This window comes from Oryctolagus cuniculus, chromosome 10, assembly GCF_051225735.1.
Source record: "Oryctolagus cuniculus isolate XC-2025 breed Fujian yellow rabbit chromosome 10, ASM5122573v1, whole genome shotgun sequence".
Taxonomy (NCBI): domain Eukaryota; kingdom Metazoa; phylum Chordata; class Mammalia; order Lagomorpha; family Leporidae; genus Oryctolagus; species Oryctolagus cuniculus.
This window is the reverse complement of record NC_142876.1, coordinates 71,310,898-71,329,022: the sequence shown is the minus strand read 5'-3', so window position 1 is coordinate 71,329,022 and position 18,125 is coordinate 71,310,898.

The following is an 18,125-nucleotide window of genomic DNA, read 5'->3' as shown; positions in this document are numbered from 1 at the left end:
TGCAAAAGCTATTTACTCCTTAACAGCCAGTATACCAAGGAAGTAATCAGGAATTTTAAACATAGTGAAAATTTAAACATTGAAGTGAATGAAAACCAAACACAATACATCAGAGATGATGGGAAGAACAAAGGTAGTAGTAAGAGGAAAGCCTTACCAATCAGTGCCTATACAACATAGGCAGAAAGATCTTTGATAATGTATAGCTGTAACTCAAGAAAGGAGAAGAATAAGAACACTTCAAACACAAAATTGGTAGGAGGGAAGATATAAGACTCAGAGCCTATATATGTATATATTTGAAAAGACAATGAAACAAACAGCTAGATATTTTAAAAGGCAAAATAAAATGACTAGCCATTAAAGACTAATAACAAAAGTAGGCTCAATAAAAATCAGAGATGAAAAGGGACACATTACATGTGACACTAAAATGAAATGGATCACCCAAATATGATTCATGGCCTGACAGTTTCAAATGTTGTTTTTCATTAGTATGCATTTGAAAGGCAGAGATACAGAGAGATCTTCCATCTACTGATTCACACTGCAAATGCCTGCAACAACCAGGGCTTGACCAAGTAAAAGCCAAGAAACATGAACTCCTTCTGGGTCTCCCACATGTCCAGCAGGATCTCAAGGACTTAGGGCACTGTGTGCTGCCTCCAAGGGCTCTAGGAGGAACCTGCATCAGAGGACTAAGGCAGGACTTGATCCCAGGCACTGTGATATGGAATGCTAATGTTCCTAGCGGCAGCTTTACATCTTCTGCCACAACCTCCAACACCAAGAGGAATATTTAAATGTACCTTGGAATAGATGTAGGCAATTTTCTTCCCCCAAAGTTCCATGAGGAGCTACCTAATTGTAAATTATTCTACAACTGATCCATGTATTAATCTCTCATTGTACCGAAGAGAGGAGTAATTGTCTACCATTGCAGCTTCTCATTGGAGAAGTTTAAAGCATATGTCTTAAATTCTTATTACTCAGTAATGCCAATACTTTGAAAGGTATCTGACACAAGGTTCTCAGTAAATGTTATTATTTTCATTATTATTGGGTATAACACATGCAGAACATAGGATTTCTTGTCCTATAATGGAGAGGACTACCAGCAATAAATACATTTCTATCTAAGTTGGGAATAGGATTGTTGTGCTGAAACATATAAACAGGGCCTCAAGTCAAGGCACAGAATTCTAGGAAGTCTTCTTGGAAGAGGTAATCACAGGTTGAGGCACAGCACTTCAGAGAAGTTATATAGAAAAGCAAAATAAAGAGCAGCATGAGTACTCTCTGAGGACTGGCAGCGGTTTGCCAGGGCCACAGCACAGCAGGGAAAGCAGGGGACCTGTCTGGCAATGAAGGAAGAAGGATGTCTTTGCTGGAAAATATTTCCTCTTGTCCACTACTACCTTTAAGTAGAATTTGATGGAAGAAGAAAGTTGTGTCTGTGTGGGAGTGTAGGGTGAGAATGGGGAGAGGAGGGTGTCTGTCACAGGATTGTGAAGAGCAGAGTACAGAGTAATAGATCAGAAGTAACGGAAGTAAGTCGTTACATTTAGGGGACACTCCTAGCTAGAGTAATGATACCTTCTGACACATGGGACGCTGAGAGATGTCACAGGTGATGATGATTTTCAGAACCAAGCAGTAGTGCTATTTTCCCTATGTTAAGGCCATGCTTAGCTATATACAAAGCCCTTGGTTCACTTTTTATTACGTTCTCCCTTATGCTGTTTAAACTGATTTATCTCATTTTATAGATAACTTAAATAAGGCCAAGAGAAATTCTGCCACTTAGTTGGTAGTAGTGGAAGGACAAGGTACAGCTGACTACAAAGACCAGGTTCATTCAATTGTCAAAATGCTTCTCTAACGTTGAGAGTTGGTAGGGGGACAGAATAGGTGAGGTTATAAATTATGTTACTTCAATATTCCTGGGAAAATCTTCACAAAAACTTTGCAGTGGATTGATGTTATTTCCTGTGAAATACCCCTATAAATGTCGCAGGAATTAATAGAATGTTTAACTGGAACCAATGATAATGCGGCTATGGATAATTGAGCTCCTTGTTATATCTCAGCCTCAACCTCACCCTTGTCTCCACCCCATGTGTATTGAGGGCTGCTCTCCCATAAGCCTGGGGGGTTGGGGAAAAGTTCAGGTGGCAGGACACAGCCTTCCTCATTCTTCCTCTGTTAACAATACCATTTTTCATTAGAATGATAGTATATTTTCTTCATAGCCTTAGGAAGCTGTGAAGATTTCAAGAGAGGACTTGAAACTTTCTAGGACAAAGTACTCAGGAAAGGTTCACAGTAACAACTATTTACAGTAATCCTGTAGCTCAGCCAGAAAGGCATGGATTTTATTCATGTTTCTAAATGATTTAAGGTTTATGTAATGATGAAAGTAAGTGAAACCATTGGGCTAACAGGTCAGATTCTTACTCTGCAAACAGATCTGACCAACAACCCACCCGTCCTTATTGTCTGCACAACCATGTGCCTAAGATGGCATTGTCAAAGTTTAACATTTTATATTCTTTGTCAAATTTTTATATATTGCCATGTTGTGTTTACTGGATTCATGTTGGTTTTTAATAAGTAATGTTTTTATCTCATACTTTATACTTTTGCCTGTTTCTGGGGAGAGGTGGTTAGTTGATTCCAAGCCCATGGGTTTCCAAATTCTCCTCAGCTCTGCATTCCCAGAGTCATGAAAAAATGAGCAGCCCCTAAGTACCACTGAGCTGCTTTGAAACTCAGGACCCAATTCTCATTGCCTTGGAATGACCCATTGGAGCCCCATTCATCAGCTGAAGCTGCCTCATTCTGCAGTTTCAGAACACCACCACTCTGCTATAGGACCATTCTGATTCAGATGCAAGAAGCTTTGGAGTTGTTACCAAGGATTTTCTCCCTCACTCCACCACTCAGGAGTCTCCCTTTTCAAGTTTCCTGACTTTGAAAGACACCATCAGCCAGGAGCTGGGATTCCCAACTGTTACTCACTTAATTCCTCACTCTCAACAGTGCCCTCATCTGCTTCTCAATTGAGTCTGCCTCATGTCTGATGGGTCTCATGGATTCCCAGCTCTTCTCTCCTTCACACAAACTGGTCCTTTCCAAACTTGATGTGCACCACTAAGAGACCAATTTGATCACCTCAATCTTTCTGTCAACCACAGCATTGAACCTGGTGTTCCTGAAATGAACAAGTTCTCGAGATGAGTATGCACTGCCAGGGCCCCTGGGTGAAACTCTACTTCCATCTGAGCTCTAGGCCGCTCTACTCCCATATCCTACCCACGTGACTTTTTTTAAAAAAATTATTTCATTGATTTTAACGTTAGAGAGAGGTGGAGAGACACAGAGATCTTCCATTCACGGGTATTCTCCCCGGATAGCCACAACAGCAAGGGATAAGTCAGGCTGAATCTAGGAGTTGTGGGCTTCCTTAGGGCCTCCCATTTGGATGGCAAGTGCACCTTCAGCTGATTTTCCCAGGTCATTGGCATGGGGACTCTTCAGGAGTGGATAGCCTGGACATGAACCAGGTCCCATTATGGATGCCTCTGTCATAGCCTCTAGCTTAGCAGCTATACACCACAATGCTGGCCCCTTCGTGTGCCTTTAATAAAGATCCTAGTGCATACCGTGTTTCAGCCACAGCTAAAACATCCACACAAGCCCTTTTTTTTTTCTACAGACAATTCTAGGTAAACAGATTTCCAAAACACTGTTTTCAGGAAACCAAGTGAATGTCCAATTAGCTGAAATTTGGCCCAATGAATTATTTAAAAATATCCCTGCAGGCAGCATATTGGAAACTGCTATTGTGGAGTGGGAGGATTGAAAGCCCTTTTCAACATTGTTTCCTCTTGCCCAGACTGGGGACAGGCAGTAGGGATTTAATGGTGCCTGACAAGGTAGTCCTTAGAAAAGGAAGAGAGATAGTGTCTGAACATGGACTGTGTTGGGATTTTTCTGTAATTGATGCAAACACTATAAAGCTCAGGTATGGCATGATAATGTGTAGGAACATGTGGATGGTAAATCAAGGCATCTGACTAAACAGAGAATAGAGGAAAATTTTTCCTATGGGTAGTGTGGCCCTGGAAGGAGCATTAGATTTCTCTATATTGATGCTTATAATGGATCCATACTAACCAGACTGACACAGATGGACATGCTAAACTACACTGCCAATAAATTAATTCTTACATGAACAAATATGTTCTAAATGGCCATACCACGGCATTCATTCACCAAACATCTAGATGTGGATGTTATGAATAAAGGTTCTCAAATCACACTGAGTTCACATTCTTGCCCTGCCACAAATAACTGCTGAGTTTGAACTAACATTTTGATATTGATGAGATTAAGAGTTGGCATTAGAAGCAAAGTAATGGTAGTGTTAAAACAGCTTTGGATACAGGATGTCAGTATATTACCTTGAGACAGTCAGTATGATGGGGTGGATGGGAAGATGTACAATTTTGAAAGAAAAACAAGTAGTAAACAGGAAAGTTAACAGAGAGTGAAAAAATTTGGCAGGATAGAAAACAGATCCTAAATCTGAGAATAGAGAGTCCCATGAAGTCTTCTTGGAGGAGCTCATCACAGGTTGAAGCAAAGCACATTACGTAAATTCTATGTGAAGTCACAATAAAGAAAAACACCAGCATGGTCTGAGGACTGGGAGTAGTGTAGTGTGATCTCAGTACAAAGAGAGGGATGGCACTTCTGGAATGGGGGAGGAAAGACATCTTTCCTGGAAAGCACTCTTCCCTTACCTCTACTGTCTTAGAGTGGAATTTGGTGGAGGAAGTATGTAGCATCTATGTAGGAGAATCAGTGGGATGTGAGGATTTATGGTCCATCCCATCATGATGGGGAAAGAATTAGAGGATTATCAAAGGAAATACACAGTATTTGTAGGGGAACTCTCAGCTTGAGTAAGGATGGCAGCTGGGACTACAGCAGTGGGGAAAGATACTGGAGATGAGGCTTCAGAGCCAGACAGTATCATTGTCATTTGCCTGGTTTCAATGACATGCCCACATTGACACCAAGACCCTGCTTCTCACTCCTTCAATCCATTCTCATTCATCCTGCTAAAATGACATATTCCTCCCATAGTACAGGTGAAGGAAAAGAGTCAAAAAACGTAAGCCCTGTGGGAAGCTACCAGTGGCAGAGAATATATAGTTACAAAAGCCAGGTTCATTCTATTGTTCAAGTGCCTCTCTCAAATGAAGACTTGGTAGGTCAACTATTTGTAGGTTACAAATATACAAGGTGTTGGCAGCCATATTTATTTCAATTATAAGTATTTTACTAGGCTGTTTATGACCTTCCTGCTGAGGTGTTGCTAACTTGTTCATGCCCCAGGACCTCTGCTCTTGCTTCCTGTAGGGTGTTCTTCTTCCAAAGGATAGCTCCTACTTGGCATCCAAACTCCCTAGCTGCAGTCACTCCCCTGCTCTTTATTTCCTGTTTTCTATTTATTTCCACATAGCAGGAGTCACTGTTATGCTTGGGGTGTCTTCTCCACCTGAATACACTGTGTTACTTTCACTCTATCTAGACCATGAGCCCAGAGAGCATAGACTGTGTCCTTTTCACTTATTGCTTTAATATTATGGCTCAGAATGTACCCTGAGACAGTTTTGTGCTCAAAAATATTTGTTGACAAATGAGAGGAGGAATTAGCCACTCTAATTTCAAGGCATGGGCAAGCCTCTGAGGACAGGATGCTCTGCTCTAACGAACTAGGTAGCCAGAGTCAAGGGCACAGAGGCAATTATGGGACACAAAGCCTGATTCTTCACTATAGAAAGCCTTGACTCCCACATAGGTTTTAGAATCTCACTCACCATGCTGCCCAAGGACCAAGGAAGAAAATCCCAGAGACACCATTTCAAGGTCAGAAAACTGAATGGATCCCAGAGCCTATGGTTAGCAATGGCCCTCACTCGGTAAACAACAGGATACATGGTAACAACATGGGTAATGGCTCAGAATAGAGCAGGGGAATGGGTTTGTATGGGTTTGAATTTTGGCTACTGACTACTAGCTGTGTGACCTCAGGTGAGTTATTACATCCTTTCATGACTCAGTTTCCATACTAAATAATGAAAATATGTGATATAAACCACTGAACCCTATTTCATAAGGATGCTATGAGGATTATTTGAGGGAGTATTTGTAATGTGCTCAGAGCAGAGTGTGGCACACAAAAAGGTGGCTGAAGATATTCTGCTTAGTGAGATCTCCAAGTGAGCAGGATGGGGGATTGGGTGTCACTTAATATGCCTGAGTTCTGTTCCCTTATCCATAAAATCAAATGTTAGCAGCTGCTTATCCTTGATTACATAGAAAAGGTCCCAAGTAACCACAAGGGAGCCTCAGAAATGCAGTTTCAGCCCATTATCATCCCATATAACACAAGACTCCTGTTATTAAGGAAGAAATGCAAATACACAACTTCAAGTTTCTCTCACACTTCTCTTTTAACTCTGCTTGTAGTTGTCATCATTCAAGAAGCTTTGCCTTTTAACTTGTCCAATATGCCACTCTTTCATTATTGCTTGTGGTTTTTTAGTGCTGCTTAGGAAAATCTTCCCAGCTACAGCTGAAAACTAATCTTCTGTTTTCCTTAATGTGTCCTTCCAATCCTCCCTCCAGCTGTTCTCCCTCCCTCCCTCTCTCTCTCTCTCTCTCTCTCACACACACACACACACACACATACACACACACACACACACAGTTGAGTTTTGGTGTTATTTTGTGTGTGATGTCAAGGTGGAGACTCTGTTACTCAGCTGACTTTGAAATTCATTAGCTTCCAAGCACAATTCTGCACACCTTGTATGTCTACACTTCTTGTTGTTCTGATCACTTCTGGACCCCTGGAGAACTCACATATTCATTGGGCCAGCTCATGACTCCAAGAATCCCACAAAGTGACTTCTGTTACCCTAAACACCACCAGACAGGCATGGACAATCCCCTTCCTGCTACACAGCTACATACACATGTAGCCCTTCGTGCCCCTTGCTGTACAGAACTTAACTCATCATCAGGGCTTCTGCGTGACCTAGTAGCTCTGGAGCCATACAGTCTTGAGTTATTATCAGAGTTCAACTTTTTTCTATTTGTGAGACCTCCACCTCTCTTAGCCTCAATTTCTCAATCACCCAACCCCAAGAGAAACATTTAAATGTATCGTGGAAATGATGTATGCGATTCTCTTGCCCCTGATGTTTAGTGAGTGAAACTGAGGGAAGTGAGAGAAGCCTCTTAGAAGTCACCCAAGATCAAACGTCTCTCCACATCTGACCTCCACTACCAAGAAGAAACAAACAAAAACCAGTTGAATGTCCTTATTTTGTGTCTAGGAGGAAATCAGCTGCAACTAATTCTTCGAAACAGAATACATTGAGAGTGGGCCCAGATAGCAGGGAGTTAGTAGGGAATGAAAAGATGGAATATTTTTTGCAGTTTCAGTCTCATGTTTGCAACACAACTCCACCTCCTTACATGCAAATACAGCATACCCACTTTCCCATGTTGCACCTGAGCCTCACTGAGAACCAGGAGGAGGGGGTACCCTGAGCACTTGAACACTGAGCTCCAGGTGGAAACACCATGACACTTTCCCAGATGACCTCAGGCACACTAAATTCTGCCCTCACTCCACCTCACTTGTATATTCAAGGAGAGACTCACCCCTTACTCCATGTAGCGGGTTACTGGACACAGCACATTCTCAGCCATCTGTCATGCTCTCTCCTCATGGTCAGCTCTCTTTTTATGGCCCTCCATGAGCAGTGTTTCTCCTTGTGTGTTAGCACACTTATGCCTGTATGTATACTCACTCTCACTTAAACTGCTCTAATTATTGTGCTTATTCACTGATGTGAATTATTTCTCATAAGGTGCAAGAAATTGGAATAAAAAGCAGGGAAACACATTCCTACAGCATAAAGTGGTGAGCCTACAGCCCAGGAATGCCTGAAGGCTCCATGTCATTAGATGGTAACATGGAGGAACATGCAGCTGGTAGTCCTGGGGTTGAGACACACTGAGATACAGCACACAGGATGACACAGGTCTCACAGAGAAGAGGACTATGAAACCTCTCAGGGGTAAGTTTCAGAGTATTCTGCATCTCAGAAATTGTAATCACTACCCAAACTCACAAAATTCTTATATAGTCAAACCTAATGCCAATTTATTACTCCATGTGAACATATTACTATTTTCCTCAAGATTTAACCCATTCAGAGAACATTTAGATGTTTGATGCTATTACCCTGTTTTCTGGTGGCACATCTAGTCAAAGATTAGTAATTCAATTGCAGGTTTTGGGCACAACTCTTTAAAATCCTTGTACCCATGAGATTCATTTTGAGGATTCCAATAATGAAAGTATTTGCAAAAGCCTCTGGTACATGTGTTTTTTTTTTCATTATTACCATGTGTCCAAATCTACGATGCAGTTATGGAGCCTGGTGTATTATTGAACCTTAATGGAGAAGACAACAAGAAGTATGTACCTTTCTATGTAAACAGATAAGGAAGTAGGGAATAGAGTTGGTGTGGCTACATCATAGGATTTGTCCCTTAACTCAGGTGACAGTTTTAGGAACTTTCTTGGTGGAGGTGATCACAGGTTGAGTAATTTATACAGGTGATTTATACAGAAAAGCACAATGAGGGACAACATCAGTATGGGAGTACTGGGAGTCTTCCAGTAGGGCCACAGTACACAGGGAGAAGGGGCCACATCTAGAAATGAGGGAAGAGTGATGTCTTGCCTGGAAAGTCCTTCTTTCTCCCCTCTACTATCTAAGAGGAGAATCTAATGGAGGAAGGATGTTGTGTCTGTGTGGAGTGTGGGGTGGAACATGGGAAGAGGGTCACACAGCACCCTGCAAAAGCACACAACAGAGTAATAGAGGGTGATCAAAGGAAGGAAGGTGTTATCTTGAGGGGACACTCCTGGGTAGAGTAATGATACCTTCTGTGACATGGAACAATGAGAGAGGTCACAGGTGATGAGGATTTTCAAAGCCAAGCAGTAGTGCTATTTTCCTTTTGTTAAGGACGTGGTGAGCTGTATACAAAGCCCTATACATTATTTTAATATATTCTCCACCATGCTGTTAAGATAGAGTCCCCCAATTTTTCATATGAGTTAAATAAGCCAAGAGAAATTCTGCCACTTCAGCTGGTAGAAGTGGAAGGACAAGGAACACCTGACTTCAAATATAAGGTTCATTCCATTGTCAAATTTCCTCTCTAAAGTTGAGAGTTTGTAGGGCAGACGAGTTGTGAGGATATAATTGATGTTATATCAAATATTCCTGGAACTTTATTTCAGTTATAAAAGTTTCATGTATTCATGTATACAGATATAGGAACATAACATTACTTCCTCCCCTCCCCCCCACCCCAACCATTCCTCCTCCCTGCCCCATTCCCATTCTTAATTTTTACATAGATCTACTTTCAGTTTACTTAATGATCATAAGGTTAACTGCACACTAAGTAAGTGTTCAACAAATAGTATGAAGGCAAAAAAGACTTTTCCTCAACAGAAGAGGTAAGGGCTATAAGCAATCATTGAGTCTCAAAATGTCAAGTTCACTAGTTCACTCCAATGCATTATATTTTAGGCACTCCTGGAAAAATTTAAAGATGTTCTTGTGCAGAAATGATTATTTTAATGCATATGAGAAGTCTTCCAAAAGTTAATGAAAAGTACAGATATTATGAGAAACAATACTGATTTCCAAAAGTTTTTCTGCCAATTAAACTAAGGTTTTAATTCCCTTTTCATAGTACTTCGTGAGTTCACCTCCTGTGTGAAATGTTCCTATCAATAACCTTGGAATTATGAATGTGGAGCCAAAGAAAATGTGTCTACAGAGATTCTGATCCTGCATTATGTCTGAGCCTCAGCCCCTATCTATAGCCTCCCTATATGTAGTGAGGTCTGCTCTACCACTCTCTAGGGCGAGGGGCTGTCAGATAGCTCAGGTGGCAGGGCACAGTTTTTCCAACTGTTCCCCAGCTAACAATGTGGCTTCTCTGTAGAATAAGAACATAGTTTCTTTTTAGCCCTAGGAAACTGTGAAGAGTGCAGAAGGCAGTCTAAGCCTTGGTACACAGACCAGGGAAAGTCTCAAAAAGATCAGCATTACAGGTGTTTTTGTGGCTCAGACAATAAGAGATGGCTTCTGTTCATGTGTCTGGATGATGTAAGGGCATTAGTAGGAGAAACCATAGGGCTTAACAGGTCAGATTTTTGTCAGCAAGCAAGCCTGAACAAATATGCATCTGTCCCTACTCTCCCAGGCTTACTATTAATGCAGAGATGGCTCAGATACATTTCTTGTTTTCAAGCACTTCAACAGAAATGAATGAATTTGTATGTGAATGAGACAGATATCAGAGGGTTTTGACTGTGGCATGTGCTTTAAGGTGGAGCAGCATCTGACTCAGTCCACAATCATTTCAGAAGATGATTACTCATGATGAAGCCACTCATCAGTCATTTACTCCCTAGGTCTGCCACATGATGGTAAACTATATCCAGGGCACTGCTTAGCTGTGGGGAGCAACCCGGACTGGACTGAGTTACTGGAATTAAGGCTTATTCTATGCATCTGCTCTCCCACAATATGGCGCTGAGAAGGGAGTAACAGCTTCTACGCAGCTGCCTCCAGTTCAACCAAGAAACTGTAGGACCTGCTCCTGATTGGAGGAGAGCAGCGTACTCGGCATGTGGGTAGCAGAGTTGGGATTGGTGGAAGAGGACTATAAAGGAGGAGAGAGACAACATGCACCAGGAACATCTAAGGGGAACATCTATCTGAAGGAACACCTGTGCAGCCCCCGAGAGAGCCGGCCGGCAGTGTGCCGCTCCCCCGTGGAAGTGGGGAATGTGGCAGGGGGAACCGCCCTTCCACGGAGGTGGAAGGGACGGTAGCCAACCCGGGAAGAACCAGCAGCAAACCTGGGGAGGGCCGAGCAGACAAAAGAACAGCGCAGGGTCCTGTGTCGTTCCTCCACGAAGACGGGGAGCGACATAATGGTGCCGTGACTCGGATTAGGAGACCTAGGAGGGAAGAAACGGGAAGAAGTGGAAAATACCGGAGAGAGAGACTAGCAAAGAGCCTAGGGAAAAGCCGGACAGAAAAGGTGCCGGAAGAAGCTATTGAAAGCCTAGGCATAGACTCGGATATGGACTGTGGGAAAGAAGTTAGGATTTAAAGTGAAAGCAAGAAGAAACTTAGACTCAGATACGGACTGCAGGTTGAAAGTGAAAGTGAAACCTATAAGAAACTTAGACTTGGATACGGACTGTGGGGAGAGGCCAGGAGAAATGAGGGAGGAATATTGTTGGAAGAAAACTTAGGGAAACATACCGGGTAGAGAAAAATGTTAGGGAGGATGAAGCCACGAGTGCAGGCCGAGGCGGAGACGTAAGCCAGCTTGGAATTCTTTAAGTCAGCCCGGGGGGCAAAAGGCGAAAATCTGGAACCAGAGGCAGAGACGTGGGCCGCCAGGTTGGAATCCGTCAGATTAGCCCGGGGAGCAAAGGACGGGAAGCCAAACCATAAGGCGGAGACGCGTAAGCTAGGTTGAATTCGCCAGGTTAGCCCGGGGAACTTAGATTGAATGCCAGCGGCGGAGACGTGAGCTACGCTGTGTGATTCGCGGAAGCCGCCGCGTGCAGAGAGAGCACGGGGCGTGAATAGATAGGGAACGCGGGGCTGGCGCGAGGCCGTGGTGCGGGCGCGAAGGGCGTGGAGACCACGGAGTGTGCGCGCGAAACAGAGCCGCGCAGAGCCGGGAGCCCGCCGCAGGGCGGGTGCCGGGAAGCCGCAGGGATAAGAGAAACAGAAATTTAGAAGTAAAATGAGAGAAATAGGAATGCTGGCAGATAGAAGTAAAATGGGAAAGATAGGAATGCCCGGAGATAGAGAAATAGACAAAAATAAGGCCTCCCCTCAACATGGCAATGAGAGAGCTTGGATTCGGTCTGCCTGATTAAGGAGGTGGTGAGCACCTGCGGGCGGCTAGCAGCTTATGCGCCGCAGGTCACCGAAGACAGGCACGTTATCAACACCAATAAGTCTCCCCACAATACGGCAATGAGAAGGTTTGGATTCGGTTTGCCTGATTGCTAGGGCTTGTAAGCACCTGCAGGCAGTTCTAGCAGAGCAGAGCATGCGCTGCAGGGCACCGAACACAGGCACACATCAGCGCCTAAAAACCTCCTCACAACATGGCAAAGAGAGGACCCGGATTCGGTTTGCCTGATTGATAGGACTTGTAAGCACCTGTGGGCAACTCTAGCAAGCAGAGCAGAGTGTGTGCCGCGGGACACCGAAGACAGGCGCGTATCAACGCCAAAAAATAAAAAGAAAGGGGGATCTGTGGGGAGCAACCCGGACTGGACTGAGTTACTGGAATTAAGGCTTATTCTATGCATCTGCTCTCCCACAATATGGCGCTGAGAAGGGAGTAACAGCTTCTACGCAGCTGCCTCCAGTTCAACCAAGAAACTGTAGGACCTGCTCCTGATTGGAGGAGAGCAGCATACTCGGCGTGTGGGTAGCAGAGTTGGGATTGGTGGAAGAGGACTATAAAGGAGGAGAGAGACAACATGCACCAGGAACATCTAAGGGGAACATCTATCTGAAGGAACACCTGTGCAGCCCCCGAGAGAGCCGGCCGGCAGTGTGCCGCTCCCCCGCGGAAGTGGGGAATGTGGCAGGGGGAACCGCCCTTCCACGGAGGTGGAAGGGACGGTAGCCAACCCGGGAAGAACCAGCGGCAAACCTGGGGAGGGCCGAGCAGACGAAAGAACAGCGCAGGGTCCTGTGTCGTTCCTCCACGAAGAGGGGGAGCGACATAATGGTGCCGTGACTCGGATATGAAGCCTAGGCAGGGTTTAGTGTCGTTCCTCCATGAAGAGGGGGAGCGACACTTAGCCAGCATCAGTAGCAGGATAGTTCTTAGAGAAGCTGGGAACATGGATGAGTGTCCAAAGACACAGAGTGATCCAAATGGGAAGTGGAGTGCCATGTGGATGTCATTGCCTAGAGATATGGAATGCTGCTTCCTAGAGATGGCACCGACATGCCACTCGCCAGAAACAGCAGAAAGAAGTCACTGCCTAGAAGTGGCAGAAGGCCTGGGATTCAGCTACATGGGTCTGGTATGCCTGCCATATGGTGGTAGACCCTTTTCTTATGGTATCTCTAACAGCTTCAGCACCATGCTAAAACCAGAGAAGCTGTACACATGAGATTGTTATTGAAATGGGACACAGAGCCCAGAAGGGCAGTGCTGTGCCACGTGGATACCACTGCCTGGAGGCAGCATGGAATGCTGCTACCTAGATCGGGCATTGACACGCCACTGCCCAGACATGGCAGAGAGATGCTAGTGCCAAGGTGCAGTAGAAGGCCTTGGACGTGATTAGCTCAAGAATATTTTCAGAAGGAAGCTCATCTCAATGTTGCAGAAACTCCAGAAGGCGCCAGGGAAGGAGGAATGCGGGAATTGCAGTTACCCATTTAGAAAACATCTCTTCTGTCCTCAGATTTTGTTGATACTTCAGGAATCTCTGAGGCTACAACACAGCACATATATTAGATACATGGACATGCAGCCTTGCCCCATAAATGGGCATTGTAAACATTGAAGCTTTTATAATTCTATTTTTCATTTTTTTAAAAAAAAATTTAGGGTTGCTCTTTACTGGATTCTTGTTTCTTTTAAATAAACTAATGTTTTCCCTCTCCATTTTCTTTTTCCTGAACCCCAGGTAGAGTGGTTAGTGGATTACAAGTCCATGGTACACCCAATTCTCCTGACTGTACTATATAGTCCTGATATATCAGTGGCCCCAGAAATGCCACTAGGCATCAGATGGAACTCCAGAACCACCGCAGGACAACCTTGGATGACTTGCAGAAGGCCCCTCCCCTTCAGGAACTGAAATCAGGCTCATTCTGCACCCCGTTTCACATGCACTCCTGTTCTAGAACATCCTCTAGGCAACAGGGCCAGTCATTTACACTCCCTGTGATAAGACATGAAGTTGTCCCCAATGATTCTCTCCCTCACCCCTTACACACTCAAAAATCACCCTTTTTAGGTTTCTTCCCTTTTAAAGACACCATCACACATGAGGCAGGATCACTACCCTTATTCAACAGTGATTCCACTGTCTCAATAGTGCCTAAATCTACATCTCAGTAAATTACTGCTTCTCTGTGGGAATGATAGGTTCTTGGCTACTCTCCTTCATACAAACTGGTACTTCCCACTCTTCTTGTCACCATCTGTAGCTACAGCTAGGCTAAGAGAACAAGTTGATCATATCAATCCTCTGTCAAACATTGCAGTCACTTCAACATTTCTGAGCTGAAATTGTGAGCCATGAGTATACAGTAAAAGGCCCATTGGGTCAAGTTCTGCTTCCTATCCAGATCCAAGATACTTCCCTCTCCCAACTCCACACATATGCACTTCATAGAGATTCTAGTGCATACTGTGTGCCAGACACAGCTAAGACCTCCACACACGTGTGCATCTTTATCTGCAGCCTTTCCAAGTATATAGAAATCCTTAGTATATAACGCCTTTTTCCATTGCTTTATCTCCATAAACACTGTTCCTTTTTCCTGAATTTACTGCCAACCTTCTGTGCCTTTTCAACTATAATCTACATTAGGCTGGCTATAGACAGAAACTCTTTATCAATTCACTTTGCTTATAAACTCATTTTAGTAAGGGCTAATGACCACTAAATTCAGGGAAACAACTATAAATGTTCATTTCTGCTGAAATGTAGTCCAATGGGACCACTGAAAAATGCCTTGCAGGCACCATCCTGGAGAGTTCCATTCTAGACTGGGGGTTCAGATGCCCTTGTTTAACTGCTTCCTGGTACCACAGCACAAGACCTGGCATGGGGCAGATAGTAAGGATTTAATGTTACTTAAATTCAGGGGGACCTTCAGGAAGGAAGAGAATTAGTCTCTGACCATGGACAGTGATGTTGTTTTCCTTTAATTCACCCAAACACTGTAAAATTCATGTCTTGGCATGATAAGCTGTAGGAATATGGATTGAGAATTCTACTCACATTTGAGAATCCCACTTAGAGAGAAAAAGACAGAGGAGAGGGGTCCCTTGGTGTAGTGTGACCTTGGAACAAGCATTAGATTTCTTTACTCTGATGCTGGAAAATGTATCCATAGTAACCAGGGTGACACAGATGGACGTATTCAACTACAATGCCAATTTATTAACTGTCATATAGACAAACATGTCTGTAACAGCCATAACATGGCATTCATTCAGTCAACAAACATCTAGATGTTGATGTTATGAGCAGAGTTTCTGGAGTCACACTACTTGAGTTCACATTCTAGTCCAACCACTCATTAACTTGTGATTTTGAGCAGACTTTTTAACATCACTGTGACTAAGAGTTACTATGAGAACTAAACTAACAGAAGTGGTTAGAACAATATCTGGTACAAGATGTTCAGTAAATTGTCAGTTATTATATTACTATGTGATAATCACTAATGATATGCCTAGATGGGAGAATGCTCCACAATTCTGCAAGAAAAAAAAAACAACAAGTAGTAAACAGGAAAGTAAAGAAAATGTAGGATAATTCTGGGAACAGCATAGAAAACAGGTGCCTAAGTCAGGAAGCAGAGAGTTTTGGGACATCTTGTATGAGATGAACACACAGGATGAGGCACAGCACATCAGGTAAGTTACATGGAAAGGTATGATCTATAGCAACACCAGAATTGGGGAGGAGACTGCATCGAGAATGAGGGAAGAAGATGTGTTTCCTGAAAAGCACTCCTTCTTCTTCTCTACTGTCTTAGAGTAGCGTTTGGTGGAGGAAGGATATAGGGTCTATATAGGAAGATGGATGGGAATTGGGGATTGTATGGTCATATCGCATCATGAAGGATCAGAGAAATAAGCAGACTAATAGAGCACAATAGAAGGAAGTAAGGTGTTACATGGAATGGAGCCTTATAGCTAAATTAAGGATGTCAGCTGAGACTTGGAACAGTAGGTGATGCCACAGGGGATGAGGGTTCAGATCCAGGTAGAAGTTCATTGCTATCTGCTTTATAAAGAATATTTTAATACAAAGCACAGAAGTAACAAGGAGGGTCATTAAATAATGACCAAGAATTCAAAGCACTTTACCAGAGGAAATTACTCCTTTTTAAAAATTGTTTGAAAGATTACTTGAATTTTTTAAAGATTTACTTATTTGAAAGGCAGAGTTATAAAGAAGCAGAGGGATGGAGGGAGGGAGGGGGGTGTCCTCCATCTGCTGATTCACTTCCCAGATGGCCACATGGCTGGAGCTGCATGGATCCGAAGCCAGGAGCCAGGAACTTCCTCCAGGTCTCCTACGCAGCTGGGGGCCCCAAGGATGTAGGCCATCTCCCACTGCCTTCCCAGGCCACAGTACAGAACTGGATAGGATGTGGAGCAGCCGGGACATGAAGGAAATTACTCTTGTAACTGAATATTTGCCATGATTTGGAATATACAAGTATGTAAAGCAATCATTAACATATATAAATCGTTAAACTCCTTTTTAGTAGGGGATATTAAAATCTTGATTCATAAATGGACAGATAACACACATCTACAAAACATGCCTTCAAACAGCTACAGAATACACATCTTTTCAACAGTTCATGGAAACTTTTCTAGGAGACAGCATATCACCAAAAATGTCTCAATACATTTCCAACAATATAAATTATAGGGGTCTGTACTGTGGTGTAAAGCTGCAGCCTGCAGTACTGGCATCCCATATGGATGGATGCTGGTTCAAGACATGGCTTCTCCTCTTCCAATCCAGCTCTCTGCTATGGCCTGGGAAAGCAGTGGAAAATGACCGAAGTTCTTAGGCCCTTGTCCATGCATGGGAGACCTGGAAGAAGCTCCTGGATCCTGGCTTCAGATCAGCACAGCTCCAGCCATGTGGCCATCTGGGGAGTGAAGCCGTGGATATCCGGAAGATACCTCTCTCTTTATCTATGCCTTTGCCTCTCTGTAACTCTTTCAAATAAAAAAATAAATAAATCTTAAAAAATGGTATAAATTATATAAAATATGCTCTCTGATATCAATTCAATAAAAAGGAAAATCAATAACAAGCACAACTTTAAAATACATATGGATAATTGAAATTAAAACATTTACTCCTTAGCAAATAGTTGATCTAGGGAGAAACCTAGAAGTTAATTGTTAATTACAATCAAACACAACATATCCCAGATGATGGGAAATAGCAAACATAGTACCAGAAAAGCCATAACAACCAGTGCCTATATGAAATAGAGAGAAACATCTTCAATAAACAACTTACTGCTGTAAGTAAAGGTGGAAAACAAGAACACTTCAAGCACAAAATCAGTAGGAGAAATAAGATAATGAAATAAACAGCTGGCTATAAAAAGGCAAATAAAATGGCAAAACATCATGGAGTAATATAGAAAGAAGCCTCAAATAAAATCAGTGATGAAAAGGGATACATTACAACTGATATTACAGATATACACTGAATCATCCCAAATCTAATCTATGGTCTGATGCTGCGGTGACTGTTCCTCGCCACCGCCGGAGAATTAGGCAGGCTGCCCACAGCTTGCCTTGACCGAGGAGGGGAAAGTGAGCCACCTGCCACTCAGCCTTCCCCAAACCCGGGGGACAATCAGGCGCGGTGTGGAGCCCAGTCGAAGCAGGGTCTCACTTTATTGTAAAAGGGAGGTGTATATATAGCTGAGGTACAGAGGATGGTACAGAACAGATGAGCAGATGTGGGCAAGGGGTAGGGTGTTGTGATGCAAAAGGGTCTTAGCCACTCCTATTATACCACCTTAATGATCCTTAGGCAGAAGCGCCCTGGGGCTGGGGTGTTTGCTACCAGGGATTTGAAACTTGAAGTCAGGTTTTCAAATTTGAGGCAGGCTCAGGAAGTTTCCTCTAGGCCTCTCCGGACTCAGCGTCCCCCACATGACACTTCC